Source organism: Dipodomys spectabilis, unplaced genomic scaffold (assembly GCF_019054845.1).
Source record: "Dipodomys spectabilis isolate Male_0828 unplaced genomic scaffold, ASM1905484v1 ptg000449l, whole genome shotgun sequence".
NCBI lineage: Eukaryota > Metazoa > Chordata > Mammalia > Rodentia > Heteromyidae > Dipodomys > Dipodomys spectabilis.
In genome coordinates, this window is record NW_024871126.1 from 977930 (window position 1) to 997990 (window position 20061).

Below are 20061 nucleotides of genomic sequence, written 5' to 3' on the forward strand. Positions count from 1 at the left end.
AAATATCATGTGTATATCTGAACTTCCTCTGAACGTAATAAACTCTACATTCTATTGAAATATTAGTTATTTTATTCTAAGAAACTTTCGGAAAATAGAGTGTATATCTTTGAATGAAAAAGTTAAAAAATATTAGCATAAAATATTAGAGGGAGTCTGTCTTCAGAAATATACACACACACACACACACACACACACACACACACACACACACACACACACACATATACATATATATTGTATGTAGAAAGGCATACATTTTTAGAGATTATTTTTCACCAGAAATATATACATATACCTAAATTTATGTGTAGAAAGATGTACATTATAGTGAAACAAAAATCTTAAAACATAATTAAAATTTAAAAAATACATCAAACCAAGTGCCATTGACTCACGCCTATAATTCGAACTATTCTGGGTAATGAGATCTTAGAATTGTGTTCAAAACTATCCCAGTCATAAAAGTACTTGTTAGATTCTTATCTCCAATTGACCACTAAAAACAGGAGTTAGCGCTGTGCCTCAAGTTGTAGAGTGCTGCCTTTGAGCATAAAAAGGCTTAGGGACAATGCCCAAACCTTGCAAACAACAACGAGAACAAAAAGAACAAGAACAATAACAACAGCATATATCACATTAATTTCATAAAAACATCTTTTAACTGCTGTGAACATTTCTTAGAATGCTTCTTTAGCCTACATCGGGGGAAGACTGGATGGGGCGGGGGGGGTTGTATGGAAAGGGATGGGAAGGGGAAACAAAGGAGGAGGCAAAAGTGTTTGATAAGAAATGTACTCATTATCTCGCCCATGTAATTTTAACCCCTATGTACGGTATTTTCACAATAAAAAAAAAGAAACATGAATATATGCCCCTGCAAAATGTTAAGTAACAATTATAGAATAAAGTTCGTTTTCGACATAACGACTTGTACATCTCATTGTTGCAATGGCTCCACCTGTATCCCTATTTAATTGTAACCACACTGTACAGTATTTTCACAATAAAAAAAATCTTCTATTAAAAAAAAGTATAGAATATTTACCTCTATGTTATAGACATGACTATTTAGATTGCTTAAGATATTTAGGTAATGTTTAGGAATTAAAAATAATGATAATATATTGGGTCTTGTCATTAATTCTATTTTATGATAGTAATAAAATGATATTTGCAATGATTATATAAAATTTCTCTTGTTTGTTATTTGAATTATAATAAGAGATAAACATTTTAAAATATTTCCATAGGAAAGGATCATTTTATTGGTATCAATTCTTTTGTAATTTCAAAACAATTAAGAAAATTATTCCAAGGCTGTTTTGCTCTAAGACTATATTTGTTTTCTTGTTTGAGTTTTCATATGTTAGTAGAAATTAAAATTCCAAAAATTCAATGGATCTTGGCATTCAGGAACATCTTCATAGATACTAATATTGGAGTTCCTTAAGTGGAATTGTTTTATTTCATTTGTTATTTTCACAAATAAATCAAGATGATTGTGTATTTTGTTTCTTTTCACTGCTATTGGCTCTTATCTTGAGAATACTTTTTTCTAGCAAAGAAGAGGAAAGCAATTGGATTGAGCAAGTAACATGGCTTTCGTAAAATGTACATGCATAGATTTAAGTCTTTTGTCATTTGCTAAAAGTTTCTTCCAGAAAATGTTATCAATTACTTATAAGTGATGCATAATTCCTAGATATTCCAGTCATCACATACACTTTTTGATTGAGTTATCTCTGTATAAACTCAAAAAAAAACCAAAATAAACAAAATAAACAGAATCACATCTTAGTTTTAAAAACTGTAATTTACAAAGAATTTTTAGCCAACAACGAAAACATCTTTTTAGGTATTCTGCAATTTGTGTGAATTATTTTTAACTATATATATATATATATATGTATATATATATATATATATATTTGCTGACATGAAATTCACATGTAATATATTTATCTCCTTTTATTGTATACATTTTAGTGCTTTGGAAGTGAATGGTACAATCAGAGGTTTTCCAAGCCTAATTTTCACAAACTTGCATTTCTTCAAATAGAAATGCTGTAATTTTATTGAACCCTAAGATATGTATTAAATCTTTTTTTCATGCATTTGTTTGTAACGCATTTATAAGATTGTTGCTTTGTATGTCCCTCCCCCACAGTATAACCCCTGCTTTCACTGTATTTGATGTCGGTATAATTTGTGGAGGGGAAGGGGAAAAACGAGTCGTTTAAATAAGGATACAGGTGGACCCGTTGCAGCAATGAGAAGTACAAGTTGTCAAGTCGAAAACGAACTTTACAACTTTGGTGAGGGGGGAAGGATTGGGTGGGGTGTGGGGGGAGGCTGGGAAGGGATGTGAAGGGTAAAAACAGGAGGATGCTACAATGCTTTATAGGAAATGTACTCATTATCTTGCCCATGTAATTGTAACCCCTCTGTATAGTATGTTCACAATAATAAAAATAAAATAAGAAATGCTGTAAATTTTAGAACAGACATTAAAATACATACAAAATTAAGTTACAGGAATTTGTCCTCCATATATCCTTTATAGTGTGTCTTTTCAAAATTTGTTTTGGGGATTATTTCCAGCTTCTCACACATATCATTCAAGTGCACTGTCAATGAACTACATTCCCTGTCCAAATAAGATTTTTACTTCTCTTTACTAATACATAGAAGTGTAATGGCTGGATCATATAAAATTCTCTTTGACCTTTAGAAGACTTGAAAACTTGCTTGCAATATTGATTGCAGTATTATACAAATCATTCTGCTCTCTAGAGTATATCAATTTCTCCGCAAATGCATTACTATATTTTCTGTCATCTTTTTATATTATGGTCATAGAAATGAGTTTTATTTTTATTTTTTCTTAGATACTAAAGAGGAGTTTAATTCATTTGCTCTTCTTATTGACCATTAATTTACATATGTTCTTTAAAGAAATAACCTGTTTAGGAAAAAATTTATATGTAATTAGAAGATATAAAAGTACTTAAGACTCAGGATCAATGTTGAATTAACATTGTAGCATTAACAAATATGTGCCCTCTATCCGTTGGATATGTTTTCACTTTTTTCATAGAATTATGAATGGTCATCAGTTGATATTAACCCATTTATTCTTGCTTTTCTTTAGCCACTAATGTTTTCCATTTCAAATGTTTAGAAACCTTTACTGATCCAATGCCATGAATTTTTACATTTACATATTATCAGTTTTTATATCTCACATTATTTTTATAATCATTTTTTATTTTAAATTTTTGTATAATGTTTAAGGTAGTAGTCCAAGGTCATTCTTTAAATCTAGAGAAGCAATAGTGCCAATACACCTATTTAATATTCTATTTTTATTTGATAAAGTTCATGGCATCCTTTTAAAAATCTTTTGACCATAAAACTAAGAATTTATTTTTAATAAATCTGTTACATTCTTCTGGGTGTCTGTTCTTATAGTAGAGCTATTTTGTCCTCACTACTAAACATGGTAATAAGATTCAAATCTAGTATGAGGTCTCAAGCTACACCATTTTACAAGATTGTTCTGAATGATCTGTATTCCTTGAACTTACATGTGAGTTTATTGAGCAGGTGGACCAATATCCAATAACACAGTTATCTAGATGTTTGGTAGTCACTCATATTTTGCACCTTGTGAAAACACAAGGCCCCAGAGATTATATATAGAAAAATGTCTTTAGAGAATGCTTGAAGCCACTAAAATTAATTTAGGAATGAGTTAAAATTTAGATAACACTACAGCATAATACACCTGAATGATAACGACTTGAGAGCTGTACTACAGAGGAGAGTGAGAAGGGACAGAATGATGGACCATATAGGAGCTGTATGCCATTAGTATTTTGTTTCAAAAGACAGAAAGACGACAGAGAAGAGAAGCAGGAAAATAATCAACTGTCCTGAAACAAGTTTCTTTTTAATCCACCTAATAGTGTGGGCTGAGAGTCAGAGAAGATTGGAAAAATAAAATAGAAAATAAAGCATTGTATAGACCTCTTACAATGTAAAGAAATTGTAATAGGAATATGATAATTATTTTCCAAAGAAATAAGAGAAAGAATGAGTAAGTCTAATGGCAAAATGAAGAGAGAAAAGAAGCAAAGTAAAACCTTTATCAATAACAAACACAAGGGTTTGAAAGTGGAAAGGCAGTAGAAATATTCTAAATAACAGTAAAATTTGCTAACATGGATAGAATATGGATCACATTTTATCATATATAATTTTGAAAAATCACTAGTAATGAAAATTTAAAAGTCATAATTTAAAACACTACATTACAACTAGACAGTATAGTGCAGTGGAAAAACCTTGGCCTAGCATATGTGAAACCATGGATCTGACCCCCCAACATTACAAAGTACACGCAAAGCACACACACACACACACACACACACACACACACACACACACACAACCACACACACACACACACACACCACGTACACACATTTAGAATATTGATATTATTATATTAAACCGAGGAATTTATCACAAATACTAAAAGAAGGTTAATATATGAAATAATAATATTGCTCATACTATTTAAAAGTTTAGGAGAAATAAAAGACAATACACTTGGATTCTTATAGATTAAGTAAATTGAAAATTAAGAAATAGAACACATGAGAACCTTTGCAAACATGTTTTAAGTAATAAACATTTTGAAACATGTATCGTTTTATTTTGACAAAAGATTGAGGTTACTGGTGCTTTAACTCAAGATTTAGAATATGATATCCAGGTGCGTGCTCCATATCTTGCTATTGATGGCTATCTCTCTAATCATTTCACTATGGATATTTTTAGAATAAGGTCTCATAGTTTCCCAGGCTCTCCTGAATTACAAACCTATTTGCAGTTCCTCCTATAGGTAGAAAATGAAGCCACAAATCACCATGCCCAGCTCAAACTTTTTTAATTCAAGTACAAGAAAGTAAATTTTCAAAAAGTGACCAGGTAATGAAGCCTTTCTTAATAAAGTATGTGTTTCTTGAAAATACAGTTAGTATTTGTTACCTGGAAAAATATGTTTAGAACTATAAGAAAATAAATTTATTTAAATTCACCAACCATATAAAATTAAGAAAATAATTTTATCTATTCACATGTTAAATATTTTAAAAGCAAAATATATGTGTCTGATTAATTTACATGTGTGAAAATCATGCAATTAAATTAACAAATCCTACAGCTCTGAAAAAAGAATTACCCTAATGAAACAAAAGAAAATAAGTAATTAAGTTCAAAATTTGAAATTTAGAAAATAAAATGAAGTGTACTCTTTAGGTGACAAGTAAATGTAAACCTTCTGTATATCATTTTATAATAAAAATGCATGAACAAAGAACGGAAAAGTACCCATTGATCAATAGCAATTGCAAAAGCATCAGTAGTTGTATGAGTGTACAAAAAAAATCGATGGAGGAGATAACAATGTTCCTTCCATAAGGAATGTACTCATTATCTTACTTATGAAAATGTAACCCCTAAGTAAATTACCTTTACAATAAAATTAAATTGAAATTAAAAATAAACCAAAGAATATACCAATTAAAAATTCTTAGATGGAATGCTCTGCCTCTATCAGAAAAAATGACATTGCCCCATTTTTTAGGAAATGGAAATACTTGAAAAAATTCTATTGAGTTAATTAAGCCAGGCCCAAAGAAACATAGGTTCCATGGTTTCCCTTATTTGCAATAACTAGTATTTGTCTGAGTCAAGTAGGAAAGGTCAGATAAGTTGATGTTAGGTGAAATGAACCTCAAGATAAGTATTCAAATTTTTTTTCTTTCATGCGATTATTTCCAACATATTTATGACATTATTTCTTTGTTGTTTTATATGTCCCTCCCCCACGGTATAACGCCTGCTTTCACTGTATTTGCTGTTGGTATAATTTTTGGAGGGGAAGAGAAAAAACAAATAATTTAAATAGGGATACAGGTGGGCCCATTGCAACAATGAGATGTACAAGAGGTTATGTCGAAAAACAAACTTTACAACTTTGGCTGTGGAGGGGCGGAGGCTTGAGTTGGGAGGGAGAGGAGGGGATGGGGACGGATGGGAAGTGGAAACAAAGGAGGAGGCAACAATGCTTGATAAGAAATGTACTCATTGTCTTGCCCATGTAATTGTAACCCCTCTGTACAATATTTTAACAATAACAAAAATTCTTAGAAGCCATTGGTTAAAAACTTAGTAAAGAACTGCCCCAAGTACACAAGGAATATATTTTGATGATGCAATTTAAATACTTAAACTTCAACAGAGAAGCAAAATGTTTAAAAACTGTTACACAGTAAAGTAATAAATCAGAATATATTACTATAATAATCATTAGACGAATTTTTAGTGGTAGTCAAATATGTAAGAAATGAGGCAATTTGCCATTCGTTTGCACTGAAGAAGTGAGGAAGAATTTTCTAGGTCATTTTAAATATATCATAAGTTTAACGAAGAAACTATTCTGCCACATCATATGATAATCAGATAAAGATTATATTAGAGCAAAGAACAGATTCTACTATGTTTTTGGATGTTAAGGTATATACTTATTTTGGTGGGGATTTCAACTTGGTGTATTGTTCTTGCTAGGCAGGCATCATATCAGTTGTTAATTTTAGGGTAGGGGTTCCCTTTCCACAAGAACATGCACCTGATCTGTCCTTTTAGCCTTCCCATCATCAAAAGCATCAGAGTTGCACTATCTACCATGGCTGGCCTTGATCCTGCAGTCCTTCCAATTTTAGTCTGTAGATAGTGCAAGATGGTGGAAATGATCCAATGCACCCAGTTATAGATTAAGGAAGTCCACTAAAATGTGGCCTGGGTTCTGTTCTCAAGCCTCCTAAGTAGTTAAGAGTACAGTTGGGAGCGCTGGTGCCAAGCAGTAAATATTTTTAAACAATTAGACATATACGACTTAGACTTGTGATTACCTCAGGAAAAGTATAAAACAGCAGTGAAGCATAGAGTACAGGCAGCATTTTAACAAGCTACTCAGAGACTGAATCAGCTTAGCTAGCTACTCGGGAGGCTGAGATCTGAAGACCACTGTTAAAAGCCAGTCCAATCATGACAATACATGTGATTATCTCCAACAAACCATAAGTGGAGTAGTGGCTTAAGTGGTAGACCACTCTCCTTGACCACAGAAGCTTTGGGATAGTGTCTAGGCACTCTCAAGCCTCAGCAATGAATAATGCATGCATGAGCAATGCACATGCGTGTGTGTGTATATGCACATGTGTGCATGCACACACACACAGAAATGATTATTTCAATGCAGAGTTCTTTATTTTTTTTACCGTGCTGTACTTTATTTCCCTGTGTTAGTTCACCAATCAACAAAGTCAGCTAAGCACCTATTTACATACAACTCATCATGTTTCTCTAAAGTCTACTCTCTTTTTGGAAGCCTGCTTTTATTTGACATAAAAGTAAATTATTCAGGAGGTCAAGTAATCTCCCTCAACTCCGTAGTGTTACCTGATTTTTTAGGCTCTCCCTAGCAATATGATTCTGTGAAATCCTGCATCAAGCAGCGTATTTCATTCACAAGAAGGGAAGCCTCTGTCAAACAATTAGTAATAGGTTTTTCTCCTCCTGGCAAGCATCTGAGTTTTATTATATTTGTATAATTCATGATAAGTCTGTGAATGCCAAAGACTGCTGTGAAAATAAAAAGACCCTTCTCAGTGATAAGCATTTGTGTACCATTCCTAGATATGAAGATGTTTAAATATTACTGAAATTGGTTTGGAATAAATAAAGTTCAGCTTGACTATCTTGAGAAAGAAGAATTGGTTTCTCAGCACTTTAGGTAAGAACTTGAGTGAAAGAAACCAAATGAAAAATGAGGAACCACTGAATACATATATTCAAATGAAACAAACGAACCCAAAGAAAACACAAATTAATTCAGTACTCAAGAACCTGCAGGAAATGCAAAGATTTATTTAAAAAATCAGCTATGATAAGCTTATGAAAAACCTGACTATATGGGAGTCTACTGTTGTGAGGATAGTGGTTAAAGCCCAGACTGGACATAAAGATCTGTACACAATGCCAGACACCTGTTATTCTAAATTCCAGGAAGAATAACATCAAGTGGACTGAGCCCATGGTCATACACAAGTAGGAAGCCAGATTCTATCTAAAATTAATCTGGATAATTTAGGGCTGGGGGCATGACAAACTGGTAAGAACACCCATTTAGGAGACACAAGACACTAAATTCAAACTTTAATATTATGGATGTTAAAGAGAAAAGCTATGACTTCAAAGAATTGGAATAATTGTAAGATTTGAGTATTTGTGGGGAGAAAAATCCATTAGAGAGATAGAGTGAACCCATGTTTCAATGCTTTCTACTTAAGTGATAATGTTATGTGGTACTCCAGACATAACAGAGTTACCTTGCAAAAATAACTGAGCATGGATGTGCATTTGGGTGATGAAAATACTCTATTTAGTTCTGGGAAGATGGCGGAGGAGAAGCTGGAATCTGAACAAGCTCTTGCATAGAAAACAGTTTCAGAGTTCCAGTGAACAGTCCCAAGCCAGAGAATCACACCAAGCGTGCCATCACAGGACAGAGAGTTAGTCAAGAGAGGAGAAGCCAAGCAGACACATCTGAGCAGCTGCCGCTGCGGCAGCAGGGTCGCAGCGGCGACCACCGCCGCGGAGGCATACCTGAGACGCAGTCCGGGACGAAGGAGCCAGACGCAGCAGACGAGCGGATTCTACTCAACACCAGCAAGAACCGACAAGGAGCGGACAACTTCATCCTGCACTTTGCAGACCAGAGACGACCCGAGATCCATGACTCCGTGTGAGTAGAAGCCCCACTTCCTCACTCCTCTGGGAGCAGAGGAGGGAAGGCCACCCCTCCCCCCCCAGCACCGGTGATCTCCATCTTGGATACCGACAAAGCTCGGAGGAGCGGCTAGCTCCAGCTCAGGCCTTGGAATAGAGCTAGACATTTGGCAGGTCACAGGAACTTGGCGGTGAGGTGACCTCACAGACTCAGTTCCATCCAGGGAGGGGTCGCCCAGCTCAGGCGCCAGCCATTGGAGTGGCTCTCCTCACCGGGTAACCAGAGCCAGAGGCTGCCCCTCCCTCTAGCAGCCACCACAATCAATTGAAAAACAGAAACCCTGAGAATGGCTCCAGGCTGGGTGCTGTGAGGTTTTTTTCACAAAATAGCCCCAGGGAAAAGCTACTGTTCGTTGAAAGGCCTCAACTCTAACCAGAACCTAGCCTCATCACTGCATCCCCCTCTTTTGTGATTCTCAACCAGATCACCCTCCCAGTAAACTAACCTGGGAGGGGGATCTCAAAATCTTGGGTAAAGCAGAGCATTTTTCTGCCTGTTCCAACAAACTGACTTAAGAAACCAATCAAGCCACAGGACCTCAAGCTGACCAGAGACTCCAACCAGACTCTGGTTACAGACAAAAGGGAGATACAGGACTCTTCCCACCCCTCCCAAAAAAAAAAACAAAAATCAAAGAACTTTTTTTTTCTTCTTCTTTTCTTTTTTTCTTTTTCTTGTTTTGTTTTTTTTTTCATTTTTTGTTACCTTATATATATATAAAAAATTTTTTTTGCTTTTCTATAACTTTTATTAATCTTTAATTTTCGCCTCTTCTGAAAAAATAATTGTTTTCCATTAACTTTTTTTTTTTTCTTCTCCTCTTATAATTTTTATTTTAGGAATGCGTGAATGTGTGTTTTCTTTTCTTTTCTTGTCTTCTTTCTCTTTTTCTTTCATTCTTAATTATCTTTTTGTTTTTTTTTTTCTAGCTCTACTGAACTTCTGATCTTTTCTTCTCACTTTCCTATCCTTTCCATCTTTTCCTCTTTGTTCATCTTTATGTGACTTAACTCTCGTCCTCCACATCCTCAGATAAACCCGTAGTTAACCAGTAGACCCTATCCCCCATTGTGTACACACTTAATCCACAAACTTATTACTCAATTCAAAACCTCTGAGACTTAAATTCACTAATAGCAGTACTTTATACCTATACAATATTTTAAGCAATTTTTTAAAGTTTTTCTCATCTCCTCTATGTCCCTCCCTTTCTCTCAACATATTCATATTCCTCTATAAATAGATGGTCTTTTAATCTCTAAAATAACATTAATTTTTACGTTTCTATTTTTTTTCTGGTCTCTTTTCATTCCCCTTTCTCTTTCTTCTTTTTCTCTCTCTCTCTACTTACATCCTACCCAACCTATTTCCTGCATTGTGATTAGGACATAGTTAACTCTCCCTGTGCCTCCCCACACCAATCTATTCCTATTTTTTACCCACATCTCTTCCTAACCCTAATAATTTCTGGCTTTCCAAATTCTTCTCTGCGGTTCGAAGTCCTTTAACATATAGTTGTTTGATGTCGAATAGATGTATCTGTTGAACTAGATTGTATCTGTAGACTATTGACTGTACAAATGCAAACTTTGGTTGATGGTTGCCTTAAGATAGTGTTCTAGCACAAAACTGGTGCTATCTTCATCTCAAATGGGCAGAGTAAGCCGGAAAAACACAAGAAAAATGGCAAATTCGGGTATCTCAATTCCCAATCCTGATAATCAGGGGTTAGAACAGATAATGAATAATCCAGAGGAGAGTTCCCAAACAGCTCTACAAACACTGGTGGCAAACATGATAAATGAAAATTTGACAACGTACAAAGGACTCTGTATGAGCGTGATAGGGAGAGAGAGGAGGCATCCCAGAAGTTTATACAGGAATATCATAAGCGTGAGGAAGCTACTCAAAAACTGATACAGGATTTGCGTGAACAACTTGAGAATACTCAAAGAGAAAGGGAGGAATGGCGTGAGCAGGCTGAGAACACTCAAAGAGAACTGCAGGAATCCCACGAACGGGAGGAAGCAAATCAAAGAGTAATACAGGAATTGAGAGACCAGGTAGAGAACACACAAAGATCACTAAAGGCATTCATGGAATCCATTAACAAAGAGCTGAAGGAAGTCAGGGAGACCACAAAGGGAATGCTGAATGGAACCCAACAGAAGGAATGGGAGCCCAAAGAAACCATAACCAATCAACTAAGCGATTTGAGGACAAACACTGAACACCAAATTAAGGAAGTAAAGAAATTCATACAAGACCTAAAACAGAGCTTCAACAAAGAACTTGAAGCCATCAAAGCTGACCAACTAGAAGGAAAAGAGATAAAAAACAAAGTAGAGAGTCTTGACAGCAGGTTAGACCATGCAGAAGATCGAATCTCAGGGATTGAAGACAGCCTAGATATTATAGAGAAAGAACATACAACCATACAAGACAAGTCCAAGAAATATGATAGATCTATCCAACACCTGGAAGACACGATCAGAAGGCCTAATCTAAGGATAATGGGTGTAGAGGAACACCTAGAAACAGAAGTTAATGGTCTAGGAAATCTGTTTAACAGGATCCTAGTAGAGAACATCCCAAACATGCAAAAAGATAGGCCTGTCCAGATACAAGAAGCCTTTAGAACCCCAAATAGACCAGACCAGAATAGGACATCCCACCGCCACATTATAATCCATACAGGATCAACTCAGAACAAGGAAAAGATCCTTAAAGCTGTCAGGGAGAAAAGGGTAATCACTTATAAAGGGAAACCAATTAGAATCACCTCAGATTTCTCAGCAGAGACAATCAAAGCAAGAAGAGCCTGGAATGATGTATGCCATGCCCTAAAAACAAACAACTATCAACCAAGAATACTGTACCCAGCTAAACTCTCCTTCATAACTGAAGGCCAAATAAAAACCTTCCATAGCAAAGAAAAATTGAAACAATACATCTCCACCAAACCAGCCCTACAAAAGATTCTTAAAGATGTCCTACACATAGAAAACCAACAAGACCGCAATAAAGGCCCAGAAACTGCACCCAAACTGAGAATCCAAGAACCATAGGAAGAACCCAGTTTTCGCAGCCCCCAAGAAGGTAGATAACATGGCAGGAACTCCCAAATACCTCTCAGTCCTATCTCTTAATGTTAACGGACTGAACTCTCCAATCAAGCGACATAGACTGTCTAGTTGGATTAAAAAACAAGACCCTTCTATCTGCTGCCTGCAGGAGTCACATCTTGCCCATAAAAACAAACACATTTTCAATGTTAAAGGCTGGAACAAAATCTACCAAGCAAACAGACCGCATAAACAGGCGGGAGTTGCAATCCTAATATCAGATAAAATAGACTTCAAATTAAAATTCATGAAAAGAGATAAAGAAGGTCGCTACATACTAATTAAAGGATCTCTCCTTCAGGAGGATATTACAATTCTAAATATCTATTCGCCAAACAATGGAGCACCCAAATTTATCAAAGAAACACTACTTTCCCTCAAATCCCATATAGATCCAAAGACATTAATCGTTGGGGATTTTAACACACCACTCTCCCCACTAGATAGATCAACTCGGCAAAAACTCAACAGAGAAACCGCAGATCTAAACAGCTGCATAGATCAACTAGACTTAACAGACATCTACCGAACATTTCAGCCAGCAGCATCAGAATACACGTTTTTCTCAGCAGCACATGGAACGTTTTCTAAAATAGACCACATTTTAGGCCACAAAGCAAACTTGTCTAAATTCAGAAACATTGAAGTTATACCTTGCATTCTCTCTGACCACAAGGGAATAAAGTTAGAACTCAACATCAAAAGCCACCAAAGAAAGTCCGGTATCACATGGAGGCTGAACAACACACTGCTGAATCATGAGTGGGTCATGGAAGAGATTAGAAAGGAAATTCAAATGTTCATGCTATTCAACAAAAATGAACAGACAAAATACCAGCTCCTCTGGGACACAGCAAAGGCAGTACTCAGAGGCAAGTTTATAGCTCTGAGCTCCTACATCAACAAATTGGAGAGATCTGAAACTAACAATTTAATGACACATCTAAACCTCCTTGAAAAAGAGCAGCAAGATAAACCCCAATCCAGTAGACGGAAAGAAATAATCAAAATTAAATCAGAATTAAATGAATTAGAATCCAAAAAAACTATAGAAAGAATCAACAAAACAAAGAGTTGGTTCTTCGAAAAACTTAACAAAATTGACAGACCCTTAGCAAATCTTATCAGAAAAAGAAGAGAACACACCCAAATTAATAAACTCAGAGATGAGAATGGAAACATCACCACGGAAACAAGCAAGATTCAGAACATTATAAGGGAATACTTCTCAAAACTTTATGCTAATAAGTTTGAGAACTTGACAGAAATGGACCTCTTCCTAGCAAATATTGACATGCCAAAACTAAACCAAGATGAGGTAAACTATCTTAACAGGCCCATATCAAGCATTGAAATAGAAACAGCAATAAGAGACCTCCCAGCTAAGAAAAGTCCAGGACCAGATGGTTTTACAGCGGAATTTTACAAGGCCTTCAAAGCAGAGCTCACACCAATTCTCCTCCAACTGTTCAATGAAATTGAAAGAGAAAGCTCACTACCGAACACATTCTATGAATCCATCATAACCCTCATCCCAAAACCAGGCAGGGACTCATCAAAGAAAGAGAACTATAGACCCATTTCTTTGATGAACATTGATGCGAAACTTCTCAACAAAATTTTGGCCAATCGACTTCAACAATTCATCCAAAAAATCATACACCACGATCAAACAGGATTCATTTCAGGGATGCAAAGCTGGTTCAATATACGCAAATCAATTAATATTATTCATCACATCAACAGGAGCAAGAATAAGAACCACATGGTTATCTCAATAGACGCAGAAAAAGCATTCGACAAGATCCAACACCCCTTTATGATGAAGGTTTTGGAAAAATTAGGAATCCATGGAACATTCCTCAATACAATAAAGGCTGTATATGACAAACCTACAGCCAGAATTATACTCAATGGTGAAAAACTAAAGCCATTTCCTCTTAACTCAGGAACAAGACAAGGATGCCCACTCTCTCCACTTCTCTTCAATCTAGTATTAGAATGCCTAGCTACAGCAATAAGACAAGATGCAGACATAAAGGGGATCCAAATAGGGAAAGAAGAAATAAAACTCTCCCTCTTTGCAGATGACATGATCTTGTATTTAAAGAATCCCATAGACTCCACTCCCAAATTACTCAAGCTGATTCAAAACTTTGGCAAAGTAGCAGGGTATAAAAATAACCCCCCAAAATCAATGGCTTTTCTGTATGCCAACAATGAGAAAAGTGTGGCTGAAATTAGGAAAGCAACTCCATTTGTAATAGCCCCACAAAAAATAAAATACCTAGGAATTAACTTAACTAAAGAAGTGAAGGACCTCTATGATGAAAACTTTAAAATCTTGAAAAAGGAAATCAACACAGAACTTAAAAAATGGCAAAACCTCCCATGCTCCTGGATTGGAAAGATTAACATCGTGATAATGGCAATACTTCCCAAGGCTATCTACAAATTCAACGCAATACCTATCAAAATTCCACCCTCATTCTTCAAGGAAATAGAAGAGGCAATCCAAAAATTCATATGGAACAATAAAAGACCCCGAATAGCAAAAACGCTCCTCAACGGAAAGAACACTGCTGGAGGAATATCAATATCAAATTTCAAACTCTACTATAAAGCCATAGTAATCAAAACAGCTTGGTATTGGCATAAGAACAGACCTCAGGACCAATGGAATAGAATTGAAAACCCAGAAATGAACCTACAGACCTATAGCCATCTAATCTTCGATAAGGGAGCTAAAACAATAGAATGGAAGACAGACAGCCTCTTCAGTAAATGGTGCTGGCAAAACTGGTTAACTACATGTAGAAAACTAAAGCTAGATCCTTATATATCACCCTGCACCAGAATCAACTCCAAATGGGTCAAAGACCTTGAACTCAAAGCAGACACTCTGAAAACATTACAGGATGGAATAGGAGAAACCCTGGGTCTCCTTGGCTCAGGCCGAAATTTTCTGAATAGAGACCCGGAAACACAACAAATCAAAGAAAGGCTGGACAAATGGGATTGTATAAGGTTGCAGAGCTTCTGCAGGGCAAATGACATAGCTAGCAAGATCAATAGAAAGCCCACGGACTGGGAGAAAATCTTTACTAGCCATACAACGGACAAGGGTCTCATATCTAAAATATACTTGGAACTCAAAAAATTAAACCACCCAACAACAAATCCTCAAAGAAACAACTGCCCAATAAGTAAGTGGGCGAAAGACTTAAAGAGAAGCTTCTCTGAAGAAGAAAGAAGGATGGCCAATAGACACATGAAGAAATGTTCAACATCCCTAGCCATAAAAGAAATGCAAATCAAAACAACATTGAGATATCACCTCACTCCAGTTAGAACAGCAAAAATCAAGAACTCTAACAACAACAGATGCTGGAGGGGATGTGGACAGAAAGGAACCTTACTTCATTGTTGGTGGGAATGTAAACTTGTTCAACCACTTTGGAAAGCAGTATGGAGGTTCCTCAAAAGACTCCACATAGAGCTCCCCAACGACCCAGCAATCCCACTTTTGGGCATTTACCCAAATGATCACAAAAAAGGCCACACTAAAGCTACCAGCACAACTATGTTTATTGCAGCATTATTTACCATAGCTAAGACATGGAACCAACCCAGATGCCCCTCAGTAGATGAATGGATCAAGAAGATGTGGTATATATACACAATGGAATTCTATGCCTCCATCAGAAAGAATGACATTTCCCCATTTGTTAGGAAATGGAAAGGCTTGGAAAAAATTATATTAAGTGAAGTAAGCCAGGCCCAAAGAAACTTAGGTCCCATGGTTTCCCTTATTTGCAATATCTAGTATAGGTATGAGTCAAGCGGAAAAAGTCAGATAATGTGATGTTAAGAAAACAAAACCTCAAATATGTATTTTAATGTTTTTGTTTCTTTCATGCATGTGTTTCTAACGCATTTATAAGATTATTTCCTTGTTGCTTTGTATGTCCCTCCCCCACAGTGTAACCCCCGCTTTCACTATATTTGATGTCAGTATAACATGTGGAGGAGATGGGGACAAACAAGTCGTTTAAGGATTCAGGTGGACCTGTTGCAACAATGAGAAGTACAAAATGTCATGTCAAAACCAGCTTTACAATGTCGGTGGGGGGGGGGAAGGGGGGGTACGATTGGTTGGGAGGGAGGGGGGAGGCCGGGAAGGGAGGTGAAGGGTAAACAAAGGAGGAGGCTGCAATGCTTGGTAAGAAATGTATGCATTATCCTGCCCATGTAATTGTAACCCCTCTGTACAGTATGTTCTCAAATAAAATAAAATAAAATTTAAAAAAAAAAAAAAAAAGAAAATACTCTATTTACACAGGTATTATTTAAATAGATTTTTTCGATAGATTGTAGTTTTTGAAATAAGAGCCTGGGTGAAATCCCTGAGCATTTTCTCCACATGTGACCACTTAATTTATTTTTAATTGATTAATTAATTAATTAGTTTGATGCTAATACTAGAGCTTGAAGTCAGGGCCTGGCTCTGTCTCAGAATTTGTCATTTTTTTGTTTTAGTTTTCTCAAGGCTAACATTTCACTGCTTGTACCATAGCTCCATTTCTAGCTCCATAGATCCATTTCTAGCTTTTGCTGGTTACTTTCAAAGCAAGATCTAATGGACTTTTTTTTCTTGGTCTGGTTTCAAACCACAATTCTCAGATTTCTTCTTTCTGATTAGCTAGGATTAAGGCCATGATCCACCAGTGTGGCTTCTACTTTTTCCTCTATACTTATTTAATGCCCATATTTAGATAATAATGTAAAACTGAGAGTATAGAAGAAAGATGTACAGTCATGATATTGTCCTGTCACAAATTCAAGTTAGTAAATTTCTTCCTAAGACCATACAAAAAAATACTATAATATAGTGTAAGAGAACTCAGTATTGAACAGACGAGCTTTAAGAGCTTTCTAATAGATCCATTATTTATTGTTACTCAACATTAGGAAAAATGTATAATGCAGTAAGTAAAATGGAAGTCCTTTGGAAGACTACTTAAATTCCTTGTTTTTTTAAAGACACTTGTTTTCATCTAAAAAAAATAGGCCTGTCTATTGTCTTCGTGTGATTTTGATGATTGAATATGCTTAATGAAAAGTCAAAATGTATTAGTAGTCCATTGTTATCAATTCTGACTTTTTCTTTTTGGAGAATATAATGATCAAAGCAATAGTTCAGAATCAGCAAGCAAGAGGTCAGAATCATGCTTCCAGTGCAAGTGGGTCACCAGTAAGTAATCCTCAATACCAGTTTCCACAAAGTTTTCTCACAGATACAATCAGCCTGCCTTTTCTAGCTGCTTTCCTAGCCTGTACCTATTCCTTCATTGTACAGGAAAAGTGTGATTCAACTGATTTCAGTCAGATCTGTTACTAGTGCTATCAAGGATTTAGATTCTTATGTAGGCTATTAAAAAGTTTTTACTAATTTCAACTAAATACATAAATTCTATTTCCATCTTTTTTTAAAAAAAATTTCTGCTTGTTTTATAAATTGATCAGAGGCATGGATTTTGTGGATAGCTCATCTCTGTCTTTCATGGCTCTCATAGATAATATGATTGCTCCATAATTATCCTAATTTATATTGTTTTATATTTTGGGTTGCATCATTTCACTTTCTGCACTGCCATTTCCCAAATCATTTATATAGGAGGCATTATTTCACATTTTCTCATTCCTAGAATAAGTTGCACATGAAGACACCACTGGTCCTCATTTTCAGTCTGTACCTTTGAATATGGAGGAACATCTTTCCTCTGCTCTCCATTTATTCCCTAATCTCCAGTTAGAATAATTTCGAATAGTAAAAATGGAAAAAGAAAATAAATCATGGTGAAAAAACATATGCAGAGAATTCACCAGATATTTCTGACCAGGTCAACCAACATGAACTATTAGGGAAATACATGGACACCTCATTTCCACTGGTACTCAATGTATCTGGTTAGGCAATTCTGATGAAGATGAGGAACAAGATGAAAATGTGAGGAATGGTAAAAATTGCAAGAAAAAAAATGGAGAAGGATCCAAGCAAATTTCTTCTTTGGGCTGCTGAAAATAACCAGCTTACTACAGTGCAGAGAATACTTTCCAAAAAGGCTACTCATGTGAATACTAGGGATGACGATGAGTATACCCCTCTTCATCGGGAAGCCTACAGTGGACACTTATACATTCTCCGTGAGTTGGTGGCTCAGGGGCACATGCAATAACTGTAGATGACTGGACACCCCTGCACAGTGCATGTACGTGTAATAATACCAGAGTGGCTTCTTTCTTCTTCATGATGCAGATACCAATGCCCAAACTAAAGGCTTCTTGACCCCCTTGCATCTTGCTGCTGGTAATTGAGATAGCAAAAATACACTGGAACTGTTGAACCAATATGTCAAACCAGGTCTGAAGAACCACTTGGAGGAAACTGCATTTGATATTACCAAAAGGATAAGTATGTATCACTACCTCTTTGAAGTTGTGGAAGGCTGTACAAATTGTTCTCCTAAATCCTAATGATTCGGTTAATTTTCTTAAATTTCAAAAATGTCATTAATTCCTTTTTGTCAATACAACATATTTTCACAATCCAAATAACAACAATATCTTATAGTAACAATTCACGGATTCTGTGGAGTTCTTCAAAGTGAATTGTCTGCTTTTGATGTCAAAAGGTATTCAAGAGTTTTTGTATACATCTATAATGATTTATGCAGAGTTTGTGATTTTGTTGATCGGAAATAATTTTAACTTATCTGTTGAAATGAGTAGTATAGAAACTAAAGATATTTCTGTTGTTTGTCTGAAAAAGTATATTTTAAAATATTCTATATTCTATGTTTGTATAGTGTCCATAATCTATTTTATTCTCTCCTAGATATAATACATTGAATTCTACATTGTTTTATAACATATAGGTTCATTAATGTGTCCTTTCAGATTGCATTCCATACAGAAATAGTTTAAGATTCCTTTTTTTTCCCCTAGGTCCTTTTAGTATTATATTTCTTTGGGATAAAACGACAATGTTGTCTAATATCAAAAGTTGTGTAAAGGTTATGCTATGTAAAGGCCTTTCTAAGGTGAAAATTTAATACACTGATGTCAAAGTAACTTTTAATTATATGAATTAGGTGTATTGTTTCACTTGTAATTGTGTAATCAACTTTTTAATAGCTGTTTTTCATTTCTTGCATCTGAAGAATGAAAAATTTTGAATACTTCACAAATTTTCATATCATCCTTGTACAAGTGCCATGTTAATCTCTGTATTGTTGTAATTTTGGTATACAAGCTGCTGAAGAATGTAGTATCCTGTAAATTTTAGTAGTTAATGATGAAATATTTATACAGGCTTATATGCTTAGGTGCCTATTTGTAACAAGGAAACTTTATTGTTCCTAAAAATGCTATTAATCTTATTTCCCTAAAATTCTGTGAATAGTTGAAAAAAAATGTTGTTCAGTTGATTGCTCACATTTGCAATTTTTTTGTCAATGACTATTTTAAGTCCTTTTCATTTAGAATTTGATCATATTTTCAAGTATTGATAGCTAAGTCCAAATGAGACGGCTTTTTCAAGTACTTATTTATCCAACTGTGTTAGCTCTGTGGAGCCAATGGATTCAAAGTAAGCCTTGTTTAAGAGCTACTTCTAAGCATATGCAGCTGAGATTTTCCCAAATGAGGTCTTACTGGCACAAATGTCTACCTGACCCTTTACCCTTCTTCCATGTAGGAACAGACCAACCAGAATATCTTACTCTGACAGCATAGATTGTATTAGTGGAACAAAACTAATCTTAGTTACAAGGGATCATAGAGAGATGAACAGTTCAGCCAGAACTGTTCATACTAGAAGGCATTTTATCAAAATATGATTATTTATGATACCTACCATTTAAAAAGTAGCTAAAGCCAAGAAAGTGAAAAAATGTTCATATTCATGATTACCTAATGTCTTGGCCTGTCTACCTGCCAAACAGGCAGGAA

The 20061-nt window shown here is 35.4% G+C and overlaps 1 pseudogene; it reads right to left on the minus strand.

The window, feature by feature from the left end:
• Positions 1 to 19275: 19275 nt before the first annotated feature.
• On the minus strand, positions 19276 to 19375 carry LOC122097995 (annotated as a pseudogene).
• Between the last annotated feature and the right edge of the window lie 686 nt (positions 19376 to 20061).